We start from the raw sequence: 27,431 nt of genomic DNA, 5'->3' as shown, positions 1-27,431 counted from the left end.
ATGATCCTGTGTCCAAAAGCCGCTTGGTATCAACTACAAGTAACATAGATTTTGTCTGTAAAATGTCATCTTGTCACCTATGAGTGACCCTTCCATTGCAAACTATGCTTAGAGAACATTAAAAAAAAAAAAAAAGCTGAAACATAATCAAGCCTATAGAAGAAACATATGAATGATTTTGTACTTCATTATAAGAAGATGAAGACGTAGAGCAATATGGGAATTTGTGATAAATTTCACTCTAAAATCTGATTTTGCTATTATCTGGCACTGAGATTACGGAGGAAGTGGCTAATCCTCATCCCCTCCTAACTACATTTGGCTATCCTTATCTACTAAAACAAACGAGATCTATGCATGATTATGGTGTTCTTTTACCTATTTGCTCTATGATTAATTCTCTGAACTTCCTCAGCATTGGTTTTGTCTTAGGAAACTGACTTCTGCAAATATATTTACCGGACTCACTTGCCAACGGTTTGTGGATAGTTTGGGCCAGTAAGAAGTAGTTGTGGGAAGAGCGCCAAGAGGATAACTGCTATAATAAAGTGCTGGGAACATGGGTATGAGGAGCCCTAGCATCCTTAAAGGCCCTTCAGTGCCTTTTTTCTGAAGGCAGGGAATGGTAGCTGGAGAGACCATCACTAAAATGGACTTTCTGGATTCTGGGGTCATAACAAAGATCTCTTAAAGTAGTTGATAACACTTAACAGGCAATGTGGGTAAAATTACTATAATGGGCAGGAGAGACAGATTGGCAATTAGAGTGTTTTATCTGTGTCTTCTGACAGGCAAAATGATTTTGGAGCCTCCAGGAATGAAACAGATGGGCCTCCTATGAGTGTATTACTGAATCTATGTAACTGGGAAAATGCTGAATTTGATGAGCAAAAGCATGCCTTGAATGGCTACAGTGGAAAGACAAGGACTATCACTGTCTTTAATTTTGTACATTTGAAGGCGGTTTAAACCATTAATTTTGATATACTACAACGCTCATTTTACACAATTAAATTGGAAGCACCAGTCTCTCTTTTATGGAAGGATTTTACTGTTATGTATTTGTTCATTTCTCATCTCTCTCTTCCCTCTAAAATGGAAATTCTGTGAAAGCGCAGAAAATTATGCTATCACATTGACCACTGAAACCAACAACCTATTAACAGTGCATAATAAACCAGTCAAATTAATGACTTTGTTTCTGGTGCTGTTTCAAACATTTATTATTTGTGTGATTTTATGAATATTTGAATGAAAAAGTGAAATCAGATCAGACATTATATTAGCTACCAGTCAGCTTAACTCAGAAACCACCCCAGACAGCTGTGTTTCAGTAAGTGAATAAGAAGATAAATTGCATCCATATTCAGTAGGACAAATCATCTTCTTAGTATACTTTTGTAGTTCCTGCCACAAACCTCTCCCTGTCACACCAGGAGTTTGGTGGAAGTGTTATTATATGGCTAGAGGTGATTTAAGAACTGGACAGTTGAACTTATCACAGAAATCAAAGCCATTTTCTTAATCATTTGTCTGAAAGTCATGCTAATTTCATGATGCTAAAATGTTCCTTTTTTCTTATTAATTTATTAAAAAATCAGTGGTAAATCTTTCAAAAATCTATATTTTATGAAACAAAAATATAAAGAGAGTAGTAATACTTTTTTAAAAGATTTTATTTATTTATTAATGAGAGAGAGAGAGAGGCAGAGACACAAGCAGAGGGAGAAGCAGGCTCCATGGGGGGAGCCCGATGTGGGACTTGATCTTAGGACTCCAGGATCACTCCCTGGGCCAAAGGCCGACACTCAACCACTGAACCACCCAGGCGTCTCCACCTGTAAGAAATTATTGATCATCAACATAAAACAAATTTGGCAATGTCACCCAGGTGTCCTGTGAGTAGTAAATATTTGATTTAAATCCTACTAAAATTATAACTTTGAGGAAAGTGAGAGGACAGTTCTCCATTATCTATTCTATCTCCTGGGTATTTCTCATAAAAGATAAAATCTAGCAATAATCTTAATAATGTAAGTAGAATTAATATTAGGTGCTCTGAACTATTTTTAACAGAGAACAACATAAACATGGTAAATTCTTTGTAAAGATAACCTAAATCCCGTCTAAATAAATTAAACAAAAATCAAATGAATCTTTTGATGAGCTATGTGACTAGATCTGTAAAGTGGTTTTATTTGATTCTGCCCTCAATTTTTTTTCAGAGTAGGACAACCTTGTCAGATTCTTTATACTGACCTTAGACTGTTTTCCTCTGAGACTTCTGTCTTGCATTTCAACACTAAGTAGTTTGTTAGAATTTTTATGACTCCTCGAAAAAGACTCTGAGAACATTTTCCAGTAATGAATATTGGGTCATCTTTGACAACCTTGAAACAAATGGGGAATAATATTAAAGTACACTTGCCATTTTTATGTTTTTCAAGTGCTTAAAAATCTTTAGAACACAAATATTGATTCAGTATAACTTGTTAATTTTGTTATTGACCCATTTCATATGTATAAGCCTTGTTAACTTTCTTTTTAACTTATATTTCAGTATATCTGGTCATGCAGGACAATTCTTGTTTTTCCACAAAGATCACAGAGTTACTGAAAATTGTAATTTTCACTGATTATGTATAGAATACAATAAATCAGGTTTATCTGCTTCTGGGTATGTTATTTCTAGCATTATTTTTAACATAGATATCTTGCAAGTTTAACATATACCTTAAATAGCTTGGATACAGGTTACTTGATATTTATCAACCACATATAATCTGTGACTCTTGTGAGTATGTTTCATTCTAGTGGTTTTTAAATAAAATATCACTTATTCATAGGTATGTTCTTCTCTTAGTTTCTTATTAACAAAATAATACATATAAGTTGTGAAGAATTTGGAAAACATTATGGAAGCTCTCTTACTGAGTTCTCCTTAACTGGTTGTCAAGAGTAACTCTCATGTTGTGAGACCAATTTCCAACGTGGGCAGAGGCAGGGGTTTCCCTCACCGCCAGCAAGCAATTTATAGGCATCAACAAGGTATCCAAGAACTCAGTTCTGTCCCTGTTTACCCAGAGATAGCATCAGATTCCATAGGTTAAAGGTTCAGCCCTCTGAGATCACCTCCACCCCTGCCTCTTCAGATGCCAATCACAAGTCCAGGTTGCTACCTGTGCTCCTAACAGATCAGCTACAGATTGGAGGTTCCAACAATATTCTCCTTGGACTTCAGATGCCAAAGTCCAGGTTGCTACCTGCACTTCCAACTAACTGGCTATAAATCAGAGGTGCCCATCATTCCCTCTTTGGGTTTAATTTGTTTGCTAGAGAGGCTCACACAATTCAGAGAAGCATTTACTTACTAGATCACCAGTGTATTATGAAAGGATATAACTCAGGAACAGTCGAATGAAAGAGATGCTTAGAGCAAGGTATGGGGAAAGGTCACAGAGTTTCTACGTGCTCTCTAGGCACACTTCTCTCCAAGAACTTCCACGTGTTCACCAACCCCAAAGTTCTCCAAGCCCAATCCTTTTGGAGAACTTTTTGGAGCCTTCATTATAATTGGCATGGTTGATTAAATCATAGGCCAATATATTGGCCAGGGATTCAATCTCCAGCGCCTCTGTTCTCCACGGGTTAGGGAATGAGACTGAAAGTTTTTTGTTTTTTTTTTTAAACTGTAAAGTTCATTTATTTTATTTTATTTTATTTTATTTTATTTTTTATTGGTGTTCAATTTACTAACATACAGAATAACCCCCAGTGCCCGTCACCCATTCACTCCCACCCCCCGCCCTCCTCCCCTTCCAACACCCCTAGTTCGTTTCCCAGAGTTAGCAGTCTTTACGTTCTGTCTCCCTTTCTGGAATTTCCCACACATTTCTTCCCCCTTCCCTTATATTCCCTTTCACTATTATTTATATTCCCCAAATGAATGAGAACATATAATGTTTGTCCTTCTCCGACTGGCTTACTTCACTCAGCATAATACCCTCCAGTTCCATCCACGTTGAAGCAAATGGTGGGTATTTGTCATTTCTAATAGCTGAGTAATATTCCATTGTATACATAAACCACATCTTCTTTATCCATTCATCTTTCGTTGGACACCGAGGCTCCTTCCACAGTTTGGCTATCGTGGCCATTGCTGCTAGAAACATCGGGGTGCAGGTGTCCAGGCGTTTCACTACATCTGTATCTTTGGGGTAAATCCCCAGCAGTGCAATTGCTGGGTCGTAGGGCAGGTCTATTTTTAACTGTTTGAGGAACCTCCACACAGTTTTCCAGAGTGGCTGCACCAGTTCACATTCCCACCAACAGTGTAAGAGGGTTCCCTTTTCTCCACATCCTCTCCAACATTTGTTGTTTCCTGCCTTGTTAATTTTCCCCATTCTCACTGGCGTGAGGTGGTATCTCATTGTGGTTTTGATTTGTATTTCCCTGATGGCAAGTGATGCAGAGCATTTTCTCATGTGCATGTTGGCCATGTCTATGTCTTCCTCTGTGAGATTTCTGTTCATGTCTTTTGCCCATTTCATGATTGGATTGTTTGTTTCTTTGGTGTTGAGTTTAAGAAGTTCTTTATAGATCTTGGAAACTAGCCCTTTATCTGATATGTCATTTGCAAATATCCTCTCCCATTCTGTAGGTTGTCTTTGAGTTTTGTTGACTGTATCCTTTGCTGTGCAAAAACTTCTTATCTTGACGAAGTCCCAATAGTTCATTTTTGCTTTTGTTTCTTTTGCCTTCGTGGATGTATCTTGCAAGAAGTTACTGTGGCCGAGTTCAAAAAGGGTGTTGCCTGTGTTCTTCTCTAGGATTTTGATGGAATCTTGTCTCACATTTAGATCTTTCATCCATTTTGAGTTTATCTTTGTGTATGGTGAAAGAGAGTGGTCTAGTTTCATTCTTCTGCATGTGGATGTCCAATTTTCCCAGCACCATTTATTGAAGAGACTGTCTTTCTTCCAGTGGATAGTCTTTCCTCCTTTATCGAATATTAGTTGCCCATAAAGTTCAGGGTCCACTTCTGGATTCTCTATTCTGTTCCACTGATCTATGTGTCTGTTTTTGTGCCAGTACCATGCTGTCTTGATGACCACAGCTTTGTAGTACAACCTGAAATCTGGCATTGTGATGCCCCCAGATATGGTTTTCTTTTTTAAAATTTCCCTGGCTATTCGGGGTCTTTTCTGATTCCACACAAATCTTAAAATAATTTGTTCTAACTCTCTGAAGAAAGCCCATGGTCCATAGGGATTGCATTAAACGTGTATATTGCCCTGGGTAACATTGACATTTTCACAATATTAATTCTGCCAATCCATGAGCATGGAATATTTTTCCATCTCTTTGTGTCTTCCTCAATTTCTTTCAGAAGCGTTCTATAGTTTTGAGGGTATAGATCCTTTACATCTTTGGTTAGGTTTATTCCTAGGTATCTTATGCTTTTGGGTGCAATTGTAAATGGGATTGACTCCTTAATTTCTCTTTCTTCAGTCTCATTGTTAGTGTATAGAAATGCCACTGACTTCTGGGCATTGATTTTGTATCCTGCCACGCTACCGAATTGCTGTATGAGTTCTAGCAATCTTGGGGTGGAGACTTTTGGGTTTTCTATGTAGAGTATCATGTCATCGGCGAAGAGGGAGAGTTTGACTTCTTCTTTGCCAATTTGAATGCCTTTAATGTCTTTTTGTTGTCTGATTGCTGAGGCTAGGACTTCCAGTACTATGTTGAACAGCAGTGGTCAGAGTGGACATCCCTGTCTTGTTCCTGATCTTAGGGGAAAGGCTCCCAGTGCTTCCCCATTGAGAATGATATTTGCTGTGGGCTTTTCATAGATGGCTTTTAAGATGTCGAGGAATGTTCCCTCTATCCCTACACTCTGAAGAGTTTTGATCAGGAATGGATGCTGTATTTTGTCAAATGCTTTCTCTGCATCCAATGAGAGGATCATATGGTTCTTGGTTTTTCTCTTGCTGATATGATGAATCACATTGATTGTTTTACGGGTGTTGAACCAGCCTTGTATCCCAGGGATAAATCCTACTTGGTCATGGTGAATAATTTTTTTAATGTACTGTTGGATCCTATTGGCCAGTATCTTGTTGAGAATTTTTGCATCCATGTTCATCAGGGATATTGGTCTGTAATTCTCCTTTTTGGTGGGGTCTTTGTCTGGTTTTGGAATTAAGGTGATGCTGGCCTCATAGAACGAATTTGGAAGTACTCCATCTCTTTCTATCTTTCCAAACAGCTTTAGGAGAATAGGTATGGTTTCTTCTTTAAACGTTTGATAAAATTCCCCTGGGAAGCCATCTGGCCCTGGACTCTTGTGTCTTGGGAGGTTTTTGATGACTGCTTCAATTTCCTCCCTGGTTATTGGCCTGTTCAGGTTTTCTATTTCTTCCTGTTCCAGTTTTGGTAGTTTGTGGCTTTCCAGGAATGCGTCCATTTCTTCTAGATTGCCTAATTTATTGGCGTATAGCTGTTCATAATATGTTTTTAAAATCGTTTGTATTTCCTTGGTGTTGGTAGTGATCTCTCCTTTCTCATTCATGATTTTATTAATTTGAGTCTTCTCTCTCTTCTTTTTAATAAGACTGGCTAATGGTTTATCTATCTTGTTAATTCTTTCAAAGAACCAACTCCTGGTTTTGTTGATCTGTTCCACAGTTCTTCTGGTCTCGATTTCGTTGAGTTCTGCTCGAATCTTTATTAACTCCCTTCTTCTCTTGGGTGTAGGATCTATTTGCTGTTTTTTCTCTAGCTCCTTTATGTGTAAGGTTAGCTTTTGTATTTGAGTTCTTTCCAGTTTTTGAATGGATGCTTGTATTGCGATGTATTTCCCCCTTAGGACTGCTTTTGCTGCATCCCAAAGATTCTGAACGGTTGTATCTTCATTCTCATTAGTTTCCATGAATCTTTTTAATTCTTCCTTAATTTCCTGGTTGACCCTTTTATCTTTTAGCAGGATGGTCCTTAACCTCCACGTGTTTGAGGTCCTTCCAAACTTCTTGTTGTGATTTAGTTCTAATTTCAAGGCATTATGGTCTGAGAATATGCAGGGGACAATCCCAATCTTTTGGTATCGGTTCAGACCCGATTTGTGACCCAATATGTGGTCTATTCTGGAGAAAGTTCCATGTGCGCTTGAGAAGAATGTGTATTCAGTTGAGTTTGGATGTAAAGTTCTGTAGATATCTGTGAAATCCATCTGGTCCAGTGTATCATTTAAAGCTCTCGTTTCTTTGGAGATGTTGTGCTTAGAAGACCTATCGAGTATAGAAAGAGCTAGATTGAAGTCACCAAGTATAAGTGTATTATTATCTAAGTATTTCTTCACTTTGGTTAATAATTGATTGATATATTTGGCAGCTCCCACATTTGGGGCATATATATTGAGGATTGTTAAGTCCTCTTGTTGAATAGATCCTTTAAGTATGATATAGTGTCCCTCTTCATCTCTCACTACAGTCTTTGGGGTAAATTTTAGTTTATCTGATATAAGGATGGCTACCCCTGCTTTCTTTTGAGGACCATTCGAATGGTAAATGGTTCTCCAACCTTTTATTTTCAGGCTGTAGGTGTCCTTCTGTCTAAAATGAGTCTCTTGTAGACAGCAAATAGATGGATCCTGCTTTTTTATCCAGTCTGAAACCCTGCGCCTTTTGATGGGGTCATTAAGCCCGTTCACATTCAGAGTTACTATTGACAGATATGAGTTTAGTGTCATCATGATATCTATTCAGTCCTTGTTTTTGTGGACTGTTCCACTGAACTTCTTCTTAAAGGGGAATTTTAAGAGTCCCCCTTAAAATCTCTTGCAGAGCTGGTTTGGAGGTCACATATTCTTTTAGTTGCTGCCTGTCTTGGAAGCTCTTTATCTCTCCTTCCATTTTGAATGAGAGCCTTGCTGGATAAAGTATTCTTGGTTGCATGTTCTTCTCATTTAGGACCCTGAATATATCCTGCCAGCCCTTTCTGGCCTGCCAGGTCTCTGTGGAGAGGTCTGCTGTTACCCTAATACTCCTCCCCATAAAAGTCAGGGATTTCTTGTCTCTTGCTGCTTTAAGGATTTTCTCTTTATCTTTGGAATTTGCAAGCTTCACTATTAAATGTCGAGGAGTTGAACGGTTTTTATTGATTTTAGGGGGGGATCTCTCTATTTCCTGGATCTGAATGCCTGTTTCCCTTCCCAGATTAGGAAAGTTTTCAGCTAGAATTTGTTCAAATACATATTCTGGCCCTCTGTCCCTTTCGGCACCCTCGGGAACCCCAATGAAACGTAGGTTTTTCTTTCTCAGGCTGTCGTTTATTTCCCTTAATCTATCCTCATGGTCTTTTAATTGTTTGTCTCTTTTTTTCCTCAGTTTCCCTCTTTGCTATCAACTTGTCTTCTATGTCACTCACTCGTTCTTCCACCTCGTTAACCCTCGTCTTTAGGACTTCTAGTTTGGATTGCATCTCATTCAGTTGATTTTTAATTTCTGCCTGATTAGCTCTAAATTCTGCAGTCATGAAGTCTCTTGAGTCCTTTATGCTTTTTTCTAGAGCCACCAGTAGCTGTATAATAGTGCTTCTGAACTGGCTTTCTGACATTGAATTGTAATCCAGATTTTGTAACTCTGTGGGAGAGAGAACTGTTTCTGATTCTTTCTTTTGAGGTGAGGTTTTCCTTCTAGTCATTTTGCTCAGTGCAGAGTGGCCAAAAGCAAGTTGTATTGGGAAAAGGAGAAAAAGAGAGGAGAGAAAGAAGGAAAGAAAAGAGAAAGAGAAAAAAAAAGGAAGAAAAAAGGAAAAAAAAAAGAAGAAAAAGAGAAAGAAAAAGAAAGAAAGGAGAAAAAAGGGGGGTAGGGGAAGGAAACAAATCAAAAAGAAAAAAAAAAAAAAAAAAAAGAACCACGGAGGAGTATCTTCTGATTCTGTGTACTTTAAGTCCCTTGGCTTCCCCTGGAAGTTGTCAGTCAGTCTAGCTGGTGTTCTGGGGGAGGGACCTGCTGTGCTGATTTTCAGGTGTTAGCACTTGGGGGAGCTGCTCAGCCCCTGCCTGGTGCAGGGCTCAGTGGGGGGTGTTTACCCCGTGAGGCCCCAGGAGGAACAGCCCCAGTGGCGGGGCAGCTCTGGAAACCTGGATTCAGCTCCGGCAGGAACTCCGTCTGCAGGGCCTGGAGGCTCCGGGGCGGGGCCGCTGATCTGCTCAGCTGGGGCAGGAGCGTCCTCGCTGTCCTGGGCCCTCCCGGCCTCTGCCTGTCCCGGGGGAGGCGGGATCCTGGGCTGTGTCCCGGCGCCCTGTGCTCCGAAGCCTGTGCTGGTGGATTCGCGCTCCCGGGCCGCGCAGCCCCCTCCGCGGAGCTGCCGCCCGAGCCCCTCCGAGCTGCTCCTGGAACCGCGCAGCCCCCTCCGCACGGAGCCTCTTCCTCTGCCCAAGCCCCTCCGAGCTGCTCCCGGGGCCGCGCAGCCCCCTCCGCGGAGCCGCCGCCCGAGCCCCTCCGAGCTGCTCCGGGTCCCGCCGGGTCCCGCCGTGCGCGCTGCAGCCCTTAGGGAGCTCGGCGCACTCTCCCGGGGCGCAGGTGCCTGTTAGTGTCCCCGGGAGCCCGAGGGCATCCCCGCCCTCCCGGGTCCTGCTCCACCTCCCCGCGAGCCCCTTTCCCCCGGGAAGGTCGGTGCAGCTCCTGCTCCTCCGGGACGGGGCTCTCCTGTCCTGGGGACACTCGCCCCGGCCTCAGCCCGGCTCCTCGCGGGGCCCCTCCCCCCTGGAGGCCTTTGTTCCTTTATTTCTTTTTCCCCGTCTTCCTACCTTGATAGAAGCGCGAACTCTTCTCACTGTAGCATTCCAGCTGGTCTCTCTTTAAATCTCAGGCCGAATTCATAGATTTTCAGGATGATTGGAGGTTTTCTAGGTAATCTGGTGGAGACAGGTGATTTGGGGACCCTGCTCTTCCGCCATCTTGCTCCTCCCCTCGAGACTGAAAGTTTTAATCCTCTAATAACATGGTTGGTTCTTCTGTCAATTGGCTCCCAGCCTTCAGTACATTCCAAAAGTTACCTCATTAGCCTAACAAAAGACACCTTTGCTGCTCATCTGGAATGACCAAATATATATTTCTTATAAATCACAACATTGCAGAACCAAGTCTCCATTGTGTCTATAAAATGCTGAATACTACAGGCTAGTAGGCTCCAAGACTCTGGTTTACCAGAGTTTGCTGAATATGGGTTTTTCTAAGTTGTGGATGCTGGTTACTTAATATTGCAATTACACAATGTAATTCAATATTAGACAAAACAATGATATATAGCTGTTGGAAGATATTTTTTCATAAAAATTTAAAAAAATTTAAAGATTTTATTTATTTGAGAGAAAGAGAGATAGAGAGAGCATGAGCAGGGGGGAGAGGGAGAAGCCGTCTCCCCTCTGAGCAGAGAGCCTGATGTGGAGCTCAATCCCAGCACTCTGGGATCATGACTTGAGCCAAAGGCAGACACTTAATTGACTGAGCCACCCAGGCACCCTCATAAAAATTAAATTGAATACTATGGAAATAAAATAAGTGATAGAAATGTTTTTGAAAATAAATGGTTATGGGACGTCTGGGTGGCTCAGCGGTTGAGCATCTGCCTTTGGCTGAGGGCATGATCCTGGGGTCCTGGGATTTAACCCTGCATCCGGCTCCTTGCAAGAAGCCTGCTTCTCCCTCTGCCTGTGTCTCTGCATCTCTCTGTCTCTCATGAATAAATAAATAAAGTCTTTTAAGAAAAATGAAAAGAAAATAAATTGCTGATAAAACTGGTATGGGTGATGCAATCATAAAACATCAGCAGGAAAATTATAAAAATCTCTAAGGATCCTCAACTCAAATTGTTAAACAGATGTCTGTAAATTCTTGCTACATATAAGAGAAAGAAAAACTTGAAATCACAAACAGAAAACAAATTTGGCAATGTCGAATCAGTTCTTAATGGTTACCTTTGCAATATTTTGTTTGATTTTCTTTTCTTTTCTTTCTTTTTTTTTAACCCTGGTAATAAATATATCTGAACAAAAGCAGGCTTAGTTATAATGACAACAATAGAAAATCTTCTTTGATGTTGAGCATAAACGTGTTGAAATACTAATCTCAATAAATGATTATCAAAACAGTTATAAAGAATTTTTGACATATGAAATAAATTAATGTTGTAATAGCAATAATTATTTAGGTGGTGAAAGCCAGTGTTACTGAATGGTTGCATAATGATTTTATTTACATTGCATTTATTTCTCTTACTATGAGAAACTATTGTCCTAGTAAGATGGCCAACCTCCATAACATACATGTTGCTTGTGCTAAATTATAGTTCATAAAAGTATAGGGATACAAATATGGCATTTTCAAAAAATATTTTCCCAAAAGGATCAAATTAGGATGCTTCTGCCAAAGTATATTTGTGTTTCTGTGTCATTTTAAAATAAATTTTTAAGAAAATTCTGTGACCAGCGGTGTATGAAGTACACTGTACTGAAATATATGTCATACCAGAAGATAGAAGCTCTGCTTAAGCTGCCTTCCACTAAGCCATTTATTTAACAAACATTCTTTGAGTGTAATGTGTCCATCAGGCTCTGCTCAAGGAACTGGTAACAAAAGAATCAATAAGAAACGGTAAATTGCTGCTCTCAAGAAGTCACGTGTATTCCAAGTGAAAGATCGCATTCTGCTGCTTGCATGTATAAATAAGAGTGCTTTTAATAACAGTGCAAAGGAAAAAGCAGAAAAAAAAGCAACACGACAAAATCAGAATTCAGCTTTCAATCTATAGATTTATCATTGTTAGGCAGTCGGTTAGGCTGAGCCCAGAAAGATAAAGCAGATGCTGCCCACACCCTCGGTGCCACCGCCAAGGGTTAACAGCCACACCTTCAGAGCCCTCTCAAGGGTTAACAGAACAGGAGAGGCCTGGCCACAGAGCTGCCTCCAAAGCCATCAGGGGACTTCTAAGAGCTGAGCATGTGCACAATAGGTGCAACTTGCTCTTAAGTACCTTTAGGGTCACAAAGCTCATTAAAAGTCCATAAATATGAAATACATAAATAAATACAATTGTAACAGAAGGTATCATGGGTAGGCACATGCACAGAAGCCAAAATGTTATATAACCACCAGCTGTCACTCAAAAATGTCAATCAGAGCTAAATTTACAACAGTTTGTTTCATGTAAATTTACAAATTTGCAGAAAACAGGCTTAAAAGGATACAGTTAGAGCTTCTCCCGTGAGGTTGCTACTCTTGCTTGGGCAGTGGCACCCTTTCACCCTTGAAAGGTGATCTACTGATCTACTCAATAAACTCTATCTCCCCATTCTAGTCTCAGATTCTCCAATTCTTTGATGGATCTGAGATGAGAATCAAGCGATCTGGGAACATCATCACTGATTTTCACATTGAAAGAAACCACCCACAATATATATCCATGTATTACCACTAATGAATATACTATTTTCAATTACTCCTCTTTTAGCTGTGTGTGTGTGTGTGTGTGTGTGTGAAATCTTTGTGATCCTATCACCCTTGAAACCTTGTCCAAAGCCTAGTTTTGTCTTATTTTGCTTTTAATATATATAGGAAATAACCAAATATTCAGTGTTTATTTTTTCATTACATTCAATTGAAAAAAGCTAAGGAATATGCTTGAAAATGTGCCACATACTTTATTTACTCAGTACCAAAGCAGGATGTTCTCTACTCAAAATTTATACTCTTTACTTAGGTTACTTTATACTCTTAAATATTTATGCCCTTATTTTAAAGTATTTAAGTTCAGCCAGGCAAATAAATTTTAACACAGTGAGGGGCATATGTTCCTAAGTGTTTATGTTAAAATCATCTTTCCAAACTGTATCTATGGCTTGGAATCATGGATAAAATTAAGAAAATTAAAATGTGTTTAGAGAATGGGCATCTCATATTTCATATTACTACTCACCAGAGTACAAGTTAGATTTACCTCTATATTTTGGAAATACTAAAATGTTTCATTATTTTGATAATGTTAAATGTAAATCCCAATTATTGCACATGCAAGGTTTATGAGACTTTGGGATACAATGAGCCACATTTATTATTTAAAAGGCTAAAATTAAAGACCAGAGGAGACATTATGACACTCTGTCAATGTTTTTTACCATTACTATTGTTTTTGGCTTTTACCATATTTTATTGACAATATAAATTCGCTTACCGTTTTATTAGTTACATCATTATTAAAAAATTTGCTATCATATATTGCCTCACAGAATAATTTTTATCAGACATACTAATTTCTAAGTCCTGGATGATGATCCCTACCCCATTTTGGACATTGAAATTACTAAATCTACTATCATCTACTAATATCAGAAACAGCTTCAAAACAAACAAGCAGGATTAACATGGAAGATACAACCTATGTGTAGAAAGTATATCTTTCAGAATTAGGGGCTCTTAGGGTCAATGTTTGTGATCCCCATGAATTAAGGAGGAGTGCTGAAAGTCAGTCAGCTACAAAACAAAGGCACTCCTTTCCCTTCCCATATCAAAGTCCTCCCCATTCTCTCTCTGAAATATAATGAAAGCTCAATCACAGAGTTCAGCCAACCCAACCCTTAACTTTGATATCTAGAAATTACCTGGAAGAGAACTTAAGAACCCTTAAATTCACTGTGCAAAAGTGCCTGGTGTGATTTTGGATGCACTGAGGCACAAAGGAAGAGACGATTAATACCATGTTAACTGAGAAATCACAGAAAAAAATGAAGGGGGCAGTGACAGCTGAGATCTCTCCTTATGGAATTCTTGCCCGGCTGTTCTGCTGCTAACCGAGTTGACTGCGTGGCCTAGCCAGGTTTCTGTTATTTATGTTCTGTGTCCAAAACGCAGATTAAAAGAATCAGGTGAACGTATCATGTTTATCTGATAAAATATCAGAATAGTTTTCTATATTTAGATAGCTAACCCAGAGCTTCCTGTGAGAGCTCTGGGGAACAATGGAAGCATTATGGGAAAGACCACAGAAAAATAATCACCCTCCCATCAGAGAAAAGGGCCTTCTGGGTGGGTATTTTGGAATGCACAAATGCTACAAAATATGTAGATTATTCTATCCTTTCAACTATAATAAAATTGTAATGGATCGAGAATGTTTTAATAGGCTTAGGTTACTTTTCTCACACCAATATAATTTAATGTGATATTTTTGAGAAAATTATTTAGATTTCCCTTCCCAGGAGTAAAATTTTATTTTACTTTATTTTGCAAACAATTTAATTGTTAATGAAGTTCAATATTATGATATTGATATAATGATTGTAATTCAAACTATTTTCGTTTATAAGACAGGAGTACAACTTACTCTTGAGAAATTTAAAAAATTAAGCCAGTTAAATCTCTCAATTTCAGAAAAAAATAATTTTAAATATAATGATTCAATTATTTTATTAGCAAGATTCTTTATATCTCTCAGAAAAATAAGTGACAAAACTCATCCTTTGGAGTAAAGTTAGTTATTACACAAACAGCGATAGAAAGCAGTCAAGGACCAAAAGGTAAAGTACTACAGTTACTGTATTGAAGTTAAATAAAGCTAAAAGCAGAAAAAAAATGATATTAAATAAAAGCTGTCTTAAAGATCTATCTATCTATCTTTATTTCTCTCTGGCAGATATTTGAAAAGCTTTGTTTGGTGCATGAAATTTTATCAATATGGCAGTCCATGTGTGTGGATGTGGTGTGGGTGTATGTTGTGAATGTGAGTATGTGTGTTGCAAATGCATTGTGCACCATGGACGGTTTAAATTTTTCATCAGCTATGATATTTGTTGTTTTTTCCTTTGGATTTCTGGCATTCAGTATTTTATTGATTATTTATTTTTATGTTCTCTCCATTTCCCCCTTGGAGAATGGGACCTGCATTCTGTTACTATGGAAAGATATGATAGATTTGATTTTGTTTCATCCTTAGAGCTGACCTTCCTTCTCTATCATTTTACTGTTTCTTTTAATGATCCTATCCCAATGATCACTCTTCCAATTGAGCTCATTTTCTTTCCTAAATTCATGTTCTTGACTCTTTCCAACCCTTCACACCTGCCTAGACTTATTTTTATGCCAGATTTGCCATTGCCCACTATAATTCAGAGGTTCTTAATATAAAAGACTGAGAAATGTAGAAAATACTAGTATATGTATATTTAAATTATGGTATATTCCTAAACTGAGGTTTAATCCCTTAAAATATGTCCTCAGCTGTCATATATATACATATATATGATATACATCCCATATATATATATATAATAGAATTTTATCATATGTCAGTCCATGTGTGTGGATGGACTGCCATATATATATATATACGTTTTTGGAGAAGCAATGATCACAGAAGTTCAATGATATAAAACCATTAAAAATAATATAAACAGATCTCTTTTTTTTATTTTTTTTAATTTATTTATGATAGTCTCACAGAGAGAGAGAGAGAGAGGCAGAGACACAGGCAGAGGGAGAAGCAGGCTCCATGCACCGGGAGCCCGACGTGGGACTCGATCCCGGGTCTCCAGGATCGCGTCCTGGGCCAAAGGCAGGTGCCAAACCGCTGCGCCACCCAGGGATCCCTATAAACAGATCTCTAAAGAGATGAAGGATGATCTGAGGCTTCAATAGGAAAATCTTCAGAAGTCTATCATAAGAACAAAACCAAACAAGCCAAGAAGTACTAGGAAATAAGGTAAATAGGTGCGGTTAAATGTCTGAATTTAGCCAAACTTCTTAACAGGGGGTGGAAAATAAAATAGTTTGTAGTATTTTCTTAAATAGATCAATATTTGTTAGACACCTTTATAATAACTTAATTAGTTATGTAACTTCTAAGTCTCTTATTTGATAATTAGTTTATGAATTAATAGCAATATTTTGCTGCACTTTAGCCACCGTATTATTTTTTCTGTCCTTCGTGCTTTATTTGTCTTATATCTTCTGCAATATGGATTGCTTCTTTTTTGATGTGAGGACAATGAGTGTGTGTGTGTGTGTGTGTGTGTGTGTAGCTGTGCCTATGTGTACATGCATGCACACATACATGCATATGGTTTCTTTTCATTTATCGTTATTCTTTTTCTAGAGTTAACCATTATGTCACCTATATACTATATTTATTCCAACCAGCCAAAAACAGGAGAAACAGGAAGGAGAAAGGTATGATTTCTCTCTAACACACTTGCCCTAAGTTTTACTCACCTCTCTCATCTCTACCCCATTGTCCAAACCTTAGTTATATTTTCACACTTATGCAAAGGGACAGTGGGATTTAGCTTCTACCTTGTAATCATGTGCTCAGCTATAATTTTGAGGTACAATTACTGAGAACAAAGGGAGAAAACATTAGAAAGCAGTAAACTAGCAGTCTGTCACCACGGTCACACGTGTTTTATAATGCAGAAGTTAGATAACGTGCTTTTAATTTAATCACTAAGGTTTTCACAAACATTCCTAAATTTGTAGTCATTCAAAGATCTCAGTATAAAACAAAACAACAATCTTTAATCCTTCTGACAAAAAGCATTTTGTCTGGAGCGCCTGGGTGGCTCAGTTGGTCTTGATTTTAGCTCAGGTTAGGATCTCAGGGCCATGAGATGGAGACTCGTATCCAGCTTCATGCTGGGTGTGGAGCCTGCTTAGGATTCTCTCTCTCCCTATCCCTCTGCACACCCTCCCCCAGCTCTCTCTCTCTCTCTCTCTCTCTCTCTCAAAATAAAATAAATAAAAAATAAAAATAAATAAAAATAGAAAGACATCTTTATTGCTTTCCTTTCCTTTCCTTATTAACCCCTTTCAGCTTTCCAATTTGTCTTTATCTATTGTCTATCTATCTATAAATCTACTTTTTTTTATTTCTGTCTTTCCTGTGTTATTTTGACAATAGGTTATACCTCCTTCAGTAGCAGATACCTGGTGGCTTAGGTAGATGTCAATCTAAGCCAAGGGAGGCATTGGAAATCAAACGTTATGGCTAAAGATAGGAATAAACAACCCCAAGTAGGTATTTGTGTTTCTCAAAAATGTGTGCAGGTCACTTTTGTCCTCAGTGGGATCAGAGCAAGAGTGGTGTCTCTGAGTTTGATTGAGGGCCCCCTCCTACAATACTAAAAAGCTTTAGTATTTTTTAATACTAACAAAATAATAGTATTTTTTTTCTGAATTCTCTTATAATGGTCTAAAGTGTCTCATTGAGCATTGCCCCAGAGGCTCTTATACCTGAACATTTGTATTTTCAAATGCTTGACAACATTTGAAATGATCACGACTCAACTCTTTTTTGGTGAAAGTTATAGAAATATTAAATAATTTTCTTTAGGAATTTATTTTACCAAACCAACTTGATGTTAGTGTTCTACAGGCAATTGTTCTTAAAATACATTGAAAGCATTCATTATTATCTCTCCTATTCATTTTTGATCACTGATTTGTTTCCTTGAACGTTCCCACACTTTTCACAAGTCCAAGTGTTGGTTGTCTACATTAAATGCCATGTTAATGGCACACATTTGTATAATCTTCAGGCCTTCAGAGTGCTAATCTAATCATAAAGTCTTGACTTATATATTTGATTATTAGTTCTGATAATTAATTTATACTTAAGTTTCCATGTTCTTTTTAAATCATAACTTGAATTTTTATGGTTAATTTTCTATGTATGCTCATTTCTCTCATATTTTTCACTTTTTTTAAGATTCTGGACATGCTTTGTAAGTCTATTTTATGTACTGTTAATTTGGTGTCTTTAGTGTAAATCTACTTTTTACTCTTCCCACTGAACATCTTATTTGGCAATTATTTCTCTTTGAGTGTCATACTTTTCATATCTATTCTGTCCTTATTTAATGCAATTAAAGTTTTCTTTTATATTTCCAAGAATAAGAAACAAATGTGTTCTACATTTTCTTTTGTGTCATGAACTGAATTCATTTCAGGAAGGATTTTCTTCTGGGTCATTACCATTTTACTTCTCTTCCCTATGTCTCATAATGCCTTTTCATATATTCAATTGACATTTTCTCTTAACTCCTGTTAGAACCTGATTTGTTGATATGTGTCATACCATGACAATGGCTGATGCATATTACTTTAAAGTCCTCCCCCTGGATCTTATTGCAAAGGAAAGGAATGATTCACTCCCGCTGTTGGAGGTGAGTAAGGATGCAGATATTCAAGTCCTTTTCCATAGCAGCAACTTGGATGCTGATAGAAGTCCCCAGCTGACTTGAAACCAGAGGGCAGAGCAACATATAAAGCAGTTAGCACATTGGTCCCCTTACTGTGGCATTTAGCAAATACTGGTTTCCTTAGTAACGCTGTGTGCCTTTTCAAATTGTTCAAATAAATTCAAAGGCCTACTCAAAAATAGGTAAAAATAAATTTCCATAGGCCTAGTATCATGGTTCAGAGAACAATGAGAAGTAGGACCGAGGTAATTCATGCTGCTCTCAGGTATATAGCTTATAGGATTTATAGCTGTGACTAAAAGGCTGAAAGGCAAAAAAGCACAAAGGAAGTCCTGGAGATTTTTTGCTATGTGGCTTCCCGTGTCAGTGTTAGCCAGAGGCACTTAAGGTCACAAGCCTGGAGAATTAGTTGTGCAGACTTCCAAGGCCAGAGTCCAAAGCACAAACTGTCAGTGGAAGCTGTTAAGGACTATTCTTAGTGTATTTTGGTCAAGCAAAATGACAGAGAGGGATGATTTTTAATTCTAACTTATCTGCATAAATACCTGCACAAATCTGAAATATGCTCTCTTCTTATTTTTCACTATGAAGACGTTAACTTGTTTTTCATTTCCAAAGAGATTAATGGCTGTATTATTTATAAATAAAATATGATGGAAAATCAAGAATGAACTCTCCTGCCAGAGATACAGTCACTCTTTCATGTTTCCTTCCAGAGGTAAAATATGTAGAAAATTTGTATTGTTGAGTTAACACCCAAATCCCTCATCCCAGGAACTGTATTTAAATAACAATAAGTATGGACTCCAGAGAAACAAGAGATTACTTGTGAAAAGTTGTCCTTGAGAGAAGAAGGTGAATAAACACATATGAAGAGTTTAAAATCCATAGTACCTGCAGAAGAGAAGATGTCATCAAAACCTGAGTTAGTCCCTAACATCACACCACATGGGACACCTTTCCTGTGCCCCTGAGGTGATCAACAGAGGGGGGGGCTGGCCGACTTAGGTTGGTTAGCCTCAGTTAAACACTGAGCTCTCCTACACAAGGACAGAAAAATGGTGTTTCAGAGAGAGATCCAGAGAATTCCTTTAAAGTACTTGTGGAGCTAAGATTGTGCAGAGTATTGATGTTCCTTGAAATCTACTGATCCCAGCAAGGAGGACACCATTTGGATGATCAGTAGGATGGTGTTATGTTAAATTTCAATCCAAAAGCAAGCCATGGGGCAGAGTCAAGGAGGAATAACAAGAATCTGGGGGAGACCTTGAAAACTGAATTAGGAAAAGTGTCAAATACATAATTGAAGATGCAGCTGAGAGCCCAGTGAAATGCCTAAGATCACTAGAGATAGGAAGCCATAATGGGAGAAAACTTACATATTTCTGCTAATTAGCTCTGTCACTCAGAGCAAAATTTTATATCCTACTCATGCATGCAATAGTTTTGCCCTGGTGGCATCTTAGCATGACATACAATGACTAACATTTATTACTTTGTCTTGATTTTTTTTAATGTATTTGAGGGGATCACCAAAAGATATGAAGAGTGGCAGATGAAAATATTATGAAATGTTTTTTAAAATATTTTATTTATTTGACAGAGAGGATGAGAGAGAGCACAAAAAGGGGGAGCAGCAGAGGGAGACAGAGAAGCAGGATTCCTGCTGAGCAGGGACCCCAATGTGGAGCTCGAATCCAGGACCCTGGTCTCATGACCTGAGCTGAAGGTAGACGTTTAACCAAGACAGAGCCACCCAAGTGCTTCAAAATTTTAAGAGAAGTGAAGAAAATTTCCCTGAATATCAAAATTACCTTTCTAACAAAGTGTGCTTGTTTGTTCAGCATTCAACTTACTTTAAAGGATGGGCTAGAGGCACATCATAGGCATAAATGTTTCATGGTAGAACAAATACTTCACAACTTGTCCACTGGGGGATAGGTATGAGAGTGCTTCCTGAGTAAAAATAATAATATAATTCCAATATGGTTAATAATAATACTTGCCACATCGCATGCTTTCAGGATTCTAAACTTTGTAATAGGCATTTAATAGGTATTCTTATATTAAGTTTCTAATGACTCTTTCGAAATAGTTATTATTACTCCTGTTTCATCCATGAGGAAAATGAAGGTCATAGAGGAGAAATGATTGCTCTGGGTAACTAAGCTTATAGGTAATAGAGCTGGGGTTTTGAAGGCGTGTTTCCGAATCTAAAGCCCGGGATTTCTCTACCACAATATAGAAGCCTACTTAGGGAGTCATCTTAAGTCTTCCAAATCTGAGGTAAGCCATAAAGTTTGTCCAAAGATTTTCTTTTTTTTTTATATCTGTGGTATCCAGGATACCCAAGAACACAATGGAAAGTTTGACAGATGAATCAGCATCTTAGCGAAGCTGAGAGAATCATAAACACCTCTCACATCGCATGTCAAAAAACACCGATCCAAACCATCTGGAAAACGGTTTAGCTGTACCTTCAGGGCCATACTTGGTAAGCTTTCCTTTAGGACCTCTTTCCCGTGCCACATTCACTTGGGAGGGATCAGGCAATGGATGAATAATAGTGGTAACTCCAAATTTAAGCTAGATCTGAGCAGGTAACACAAGTGATATAGAAACTATGGGAAAAGGTTTGTGTAATTAGTATCACAGGAATCATCACATCTGCACCGAAGGCCACTCGATCATTTGTTCCTGACACTTTTCTTTTTTCAGGAAAAAATCTCCTAACACATGGAACTGGACTGAAATCAAGCACATGGAAACAAGACAAATAAAAGGAACAACAAAAATAACAAAAAGCAAAAAGAGGGGGAAAGGCACAAATCCCCCCTGACTTATGCAGAAGGAAAGTTCCAGAGGACATTGCCTTAACCATTTGCAGGAAATAGAAAGGCAAAGCTGCCTCAAAGGAGGGATGTGGAATCAGAGGTGAGCAAAGCAGCAGCCGTGCAAGGCCAATATGACCACCAACGTTACCTTTGTCGCACTACTACTTTCACTGGGACTTAGCTTCACTGCAGCCAGGAAGCTAATGAAAACAGGCCTGCCAACAGCTCCATTTTCTGACTGGGCTTTTTTGCGATTCAATTCTTTTAGATATTTCTTACTTCCATTATTTTTTATTTAACCACTGTTAATTCACCAATTTCAGTTTAATGAACCATTCCTGAGTAAATACATAAGTGAATTATTAAATCTCATCAGATTCTTTCTTCTCCTATAAAGTACTGAGTGAACAAATGCAATTTATTGATCTGTGGTTTGAATTCACAAAAGTTCCTATTGCATTAAACCAGAGTAAACTTGAGGGATGCATCAGTACAGGACTATTTTGGTGGAGGCAGTGGCTTCCAAATATTTAAATGATTTTTTTTCAGTTGGGTTAATTTTTTTCTTGTCTATAGATATAACTCAAAAATGACCCATGACATTTCTGATCATTTATAGGTAATATATTCCCATTTTCTCATAAAAGATGCTTATAAAAATATATAAATTCAGTATTTAAAATGCTCAGACTTAAGAATTCCAGTTTCAGGGCAGTGGTACAGAGCTTGTAGGAATATCACTTCTACCCTTAAATAAAGAAAAAAAGCTGAAAAAAAAACACAAATACTAACAACTTTTCTTGCATGTGTTAGAGAAATGAGGTTTTAGGGGAACCAATTAATCTGAAGTCTGGAGAAAGACATGCTATGAGAAACAGAACCTGATCTTAAACAGTAAAACTCATGATATATATATGTGTGTGTATATATGTGTATGTGTGTGTATATATATATATATATATATATATAATATGTGTATACACACATATATATAGTATTTATTATATATATATTTGGCACTAAAATATTCACATGCTCCTTTTTAAAATTATAAAATTCTCATTGATTGATAAATCTATTGAAACTGAAAAAATTTTATTAAACTTTAACACAATTCTTTGCTTCTTTTCAGACTCATCATTTACAAATAAAATAAATCCAGATGAGTAGAAGCTTCTTTCCACTACTTACAACCTTATATATCTGTTAAGGTTTTGATTTTCACAATCTTCTTTTCTATGTGGTTAGACAATTTACCAATTTCCTAGAATCAATGTCTTTGATAAAAAAAAAAAAAACAAAAACAAAAACAAAAAAAAAACACTTTCCATTGCCTTGAATACCCATTGAAACATTTCTGCTACTATTATTTCTAGCATAGTCTTAATCACCCATTTTAACTATAATTCGTCTTCAAAATATTAACTGCTTCACAGAGCACACTGGGAGGTAGATATTTGGTAATTGTTTGCCACACAAAGTATCTTAGCAAACCAAAAATACTCATAAGCACACACGATATGCTGTCCTACATCCTCCCATATTTCCTCCTCATCTTTTAGAATTGGCAAAATGAATGTATCCATCCATATGATCCATAAGAATGAGCATTCTGTAACATCACAAAGAAACAAATGTACATACACAAACATAATCAATTACTTAGTGACCAAAATGTCAGTATTCTAGCTTACTTAGAAAATATCAAAATCAGTTATCAAAATCATATCCACAAATTACCTCTATTTAATGTTAGTGTGAGATCTGAAAGTAACTAAGGGTCTTCGAAATTACATTTAAGCTCAATGCTTCTGAGACATTTATTCTTTATATAAAATGTGTTCATAATTACACATTCATTTAATTCAATAAAATTTAATCATTTCAACATCATAAATAAGTAGATATTATCTTATCTTAACTAACAGGCAAACCAATATACTAAGTTTAAAGACTCAACAGGTTAAGTAGTTTCTTAGTGAAAATACAGACTATTTTTTTAATTCTATATTATACTTTATTTTTTAAAGATTTTTTATTTATTTATCCATGAGAGAGAGAGAGAGAGAGAGAGTATGTGAGAGAGAGAGAGAAAGAGAAAGGGGCAGAGACACAGGCAGAGGGAGAAGCAGGCTCCATGCAGAGAGCACGACGTGGGACTCGATCCCAGGTCTCCAGGATCAGGCCCTGGGCCAAAGGTGGCGCTAAACTGCTGAGCCACCAGAGCTGCCCTATATTATACTTTATACAAAGAAAAAATAGTTATTCCCTTGAAAGAAAAAAATTATGAAATCAATCTGACTTGTCCAGAGTTTCAACTTTTCTCATATTTATTTGAATTCTTACATAAAGCTTCTTCTGAGCGAGTAGTTTCTGAAAGAAGCAATCTTTTAAAAGGCTATCACATTTAAAGAATTAGATGCTTGTTTTCTTTATTTTTTTAGATACTTGGTGGGGATTATTAGATTCATGAGGTACATAAAAATCTCTTTATGCTACTCAGAACATATCTTGTTACTTTTAGTAGTAATAATAATATTTAATACCTATGAAAGTGGGAAAATATTTCATACACAAAAAGTTAAAGGCTTTTCTGAATTGTAGGCATACAGAGTGCTTATAGTTTCATTTGTCCAACCTCATATATGGATCATAAGTAAATGCCAAATACAAAACTAATTGGATCAGATTGCTGAGAGCCGTTCTTACTTACAGATGGCAGAAAATATTTTCTTAATTGTCTGAGCTCCCCCCCCAAAATAGGCAAAATAATCAAAACTAGACTTATAAATTATATCTTCTATTGTTCCTTTTCCAACAAAAAATAGGCACTTAATATGTCAATAGAAATTGCCAAATTGTCCTAAAACCAGATTCCCACACCCTGCAGCCACTAATGAAGAAAAACGTATTGGCCTTGAACAAATCAGATTTTTACTTAGAGTTCCCTCAACATGCAATGAAGACCATCTCAATGTTTTGAGACAAGATAGACTCACTGGTCCCTATTGTAGAAAGAGAGCAAGAAGCATGACTTAGACAAAAGAGGGAAGGAGTAACAGACTTAACCAGAAACCGAACCAAAGACCAGGAAATTAGAATATCAGTAACAACAAAAGCAACAACAAAAACTAAAGAAATAGAATGTGAACAAGGGTAAAGTTTGGTCCTAGTTGGGAATCACTCTGAAAGCCAAGAAAATGTGCCTGAGCATCAATTGTCCATGAAGTGCACTTGGTTGGCTTCATCAGATAAATCCAACTGGAGGATTTCAGTATCTTGGTGGGTTCTGCAGAAGTATAAAATTATAATTTAAAAAAATTAAAACCCTAATTCTCATACAAATAGGGAATGACCATGACAAAGTTTAGAACTCAATAGTGAGGAAATAAGTAAAATCTCAAGCAAGGTTTTGAGAACATTTGAGAAACTGTATTTATAATCATAATTTTTAAATAGTTAAAAATGGATCAGTGGCCTACAGAACACTAAAACTATGGCCTTTGAAATTATCTTGTCAACTGCACAGAAATGAGCAAGTGGACATGTAATCTTTGTGGATGCTGAGTTTGAAGACAGGTGTATTCTAGAAATTTGAATAATCCTCTAGTGTGCCTGTGAAATAGGTCCTCAGTATGATAGATACTCCCTTTTTCCTTATTTGGTCATTGACATATTTTATTTTTAAAATAAAGTCATGTAAAAGCGATTCTTATTAGATCTAAAATTGTAACATGTTTCTCAATATGTTCATTTTCTTGTTCTGAAATTATCTTTCACTGTCACATTATTTAAGATTTCATCCTGATACACTAGTTACAAAAAAAACAAAACAAAACACACACACTATAATTGGTTTTAACCTCGTCCAATTTGAATTTTCAGACTTTTTAAATACAGAAGACCAATGTATGCTATTTAGGGAATAGAAGATAGTTATTGCAAAACCAATAAAAACAAAATTTAGGGGCACCTGGGTGGCTCAGTTGGTTAAACAACCAACTTTTCATATTGGCTCAGGTCATGATTTTATTGTTGTTTGATTGAATCCCATGTCTAGCTCTGTACTCAGCAGGGAGTTGCTTGAGATTCTTTCCCTCTGCCTCTCCCCCAACTCTCTCACTCTCTCAAATAAATAAGTGCATCTTTAAAATATTTTTTAAGGGATCCCTGGGTGGCCCAGTGGTTTAGCGCCTGCCTTTGGCCTAGGGCGCGATCCTGGAGACCCGGGATCGAGTCCCACATCGGGCTCCCGGTGCATGGAGCCTGCTTCTCCCTCTGCCTGTGTCTCTGCCTCTCTCTCTCTCTGTGTGACTATCATAAATAAATAAAAATTTAAAAAATAAATAAATAAAATATTTTTTAAAAATCCCCAAATTTAGTAGATTAGATAATAAAGAGGCAATACAAATAGAGTATTGAAGGATCACACAATTTGATATACACATAATCCACCAGAATTTTTTATATATGTATATATAACACATATACATATATAGAGAGATATGTAGATGCATATCTATGTAACATATACATCATATGCCTGCATCATATATATCTACATATATATCAAAAATTATATTATGTATATCAAAATTTGTATATATAAAAATGGATAGATCTGCATGACACATACATATATCATCATATATATGTACATAAAAATTTATATATGGCATATATAAAATGTATAAATTTATATTTTTAGTATACTTATACACATAAATTTATAGATAACTTTAGGTGTTTCATACTATTATTTATTAATCTTATTAGATTTTAACAATAATCTTCATTTTTTGTCATTTTATTTCATTCATATTATAAATTGAAAGTAGCCAAGAATATTCAACTATTCAAACACAATATGTTCATAAAATTATTTTTGCAATATCCTTTGTTCCCTCATTGATAACTTAAGGAGGTAGGTGTCTCTTTCTGTCATTTATGTCTAGTATGTTTAAGAAACAGAGAAAAGAAAATCCCTAGAGTTACCATCAGTAATGAGCATTTGACATGTTTCACATATCAGTTTCATTATTTTGTCAAGAACATTATTCTAAAAACAATGGAATCCTGAAGAAAATCTCTTTCCTTTTTGAGGAGAATAGATTCTGAAACTAAAAGAGCATACAAAGAAGGAATCCTAATCTTTATTTTTTATTTTTAGAAGCAATTGTGTTTCCTTATCTTAAACTTACACACATAGAGGAATGTGCTTAAAAGAAGAATTGTCCATTTTTCTTGAGGGTCATTTCCATATTTGCACTACCCTCCTTTTACTCTTCCTATTCTTTTTAGGAGAATTGAATAAACTGGAAGTCAAATTAAGTAAAAAATAAGGGAATTTTGTCTATCAACTTCCTACTTGTATTTTTTATCATCCTTGCTTGCATTTCAAATCAGACACTTCCATGATTATGTCTTAAGAATAATAGGGAATTTGCTTTGGACTGTATATTGAACAGTAAATACCAGTTTAGATGAAGGAGGAGATAGGAGGACTAAAATTACTTGTCAGGCTTTTCTGCCTTGGTGGAATTCCAAGAAAGATGGAGAGGGGGTGAGCTGGAAAGAACATTTTATATTTGATTAATAACAAATTGTTCTTTGAAGATTTTATGAAGTTCAAAAATAAGAAGAAATAAAATGAACCAGGTTAAATAGAGGTTTACAAGTTCTCCGAAGGTTTGGTGGAAAATTGCCTTTTCTAAGCAACATTGAGACTTTTTGTATCATGTTGCAGAAACCTCATTAGGCAAGAAATTCTTAGAATCTCTTTTTGGTTTATACCAATTAGCTGTTTGTCTGCAGCCTTACTTTTTGTAGCAATTAACTTTGTGGAAAAATTGTCTGTTAAATTATCTTCAGATAATATTCACAAAACTATCCTCGATTGTTTTCCTATAACTAAGCCTTTGTTATTGCTTTGGCCCTTGTGTTGTTGTTGTTACAAAATAATTTTTCCATGTCAAAAGGCCAATTTCCCATTGTTGCTGAAGTAAATCAGCATCTAGAAGGACGGGATTATAAATGCCTTATATATGCATTTCCCTCCCTCTGGTGGGTTAGCTGGGAAAGACAATAAAGCCGTCTGACTGCCACAAATTATCCTATGACTTGTCATTTAAATACCATTCTCTATGAATGCCTGATTTCAGAGAAGAAGGGAATCAAATCATGTTCTTTTGAACACTGACAATTTAATTCATATTCATGAGTTCTCAAAAAGATTTCCAGGTTATTAAGATAGATTGAGCCAGATTCTTCCAAAGAAAAGGGACACACCTTCTAATCATTGAGACATTCAGATACAAAAGAATGTTGTCTATCCATATCCATAT

General features: G+C 36.9%; 1 long non-coding RNA gene across 3 annotated transcripts in view; it reads right to left on the bottom strand.

Moving 5' to 3' along the window:
• Positions 1-1,777: 1,777 nt before the first annotated feature.
• Positions 1,778-27,431, bottom strand: part of LOC102153490 — a 31,896-nt gene continuing 6,242 nt past the window's right edge. The window contains exons 4-7 of one of the 3 annotated variants that reach the window (XR_005373950.1): positions 20,110-20,209; positions 11,535-11,632; positions 2,260-2,390; positions 1,778-1,838 (exon numbers count right to left, since the gene is read on the bottom strand). This is a non-coding gene — a long non-coding RNA (uncharacterized LOC102153490). The remainder of the gene's footprint in view (positions 1,839-2,259; positions 2,391-11,534; positions 11,633-20,109; positions 20,210-27,431) is intronic. The other 2 variants (XR_005373949.1, XR_005373951.1) reach the window with 2 other exon arrangements.

This window comes from Canis lupus, chromosome 19 (assembly GCF_011100685.1).
Source record: "Canis lupus familiaris isolate Mischka breed German Shepherd chromosome 19, alternate assembly UU_Cfam_GSD_1.0, whole genome shotgun sequence".
Lineage (NCBI taxonomy): Eukaryota > Metazoa > Chordata > Mammalia > Carnivora > Canidae > Canis > Canis lupus.
The sequence above is the reverse complement of the archived record's forward strand: the minus strand, read 5'-3'. Positions and strand labels throughout refer to the sequence as shown.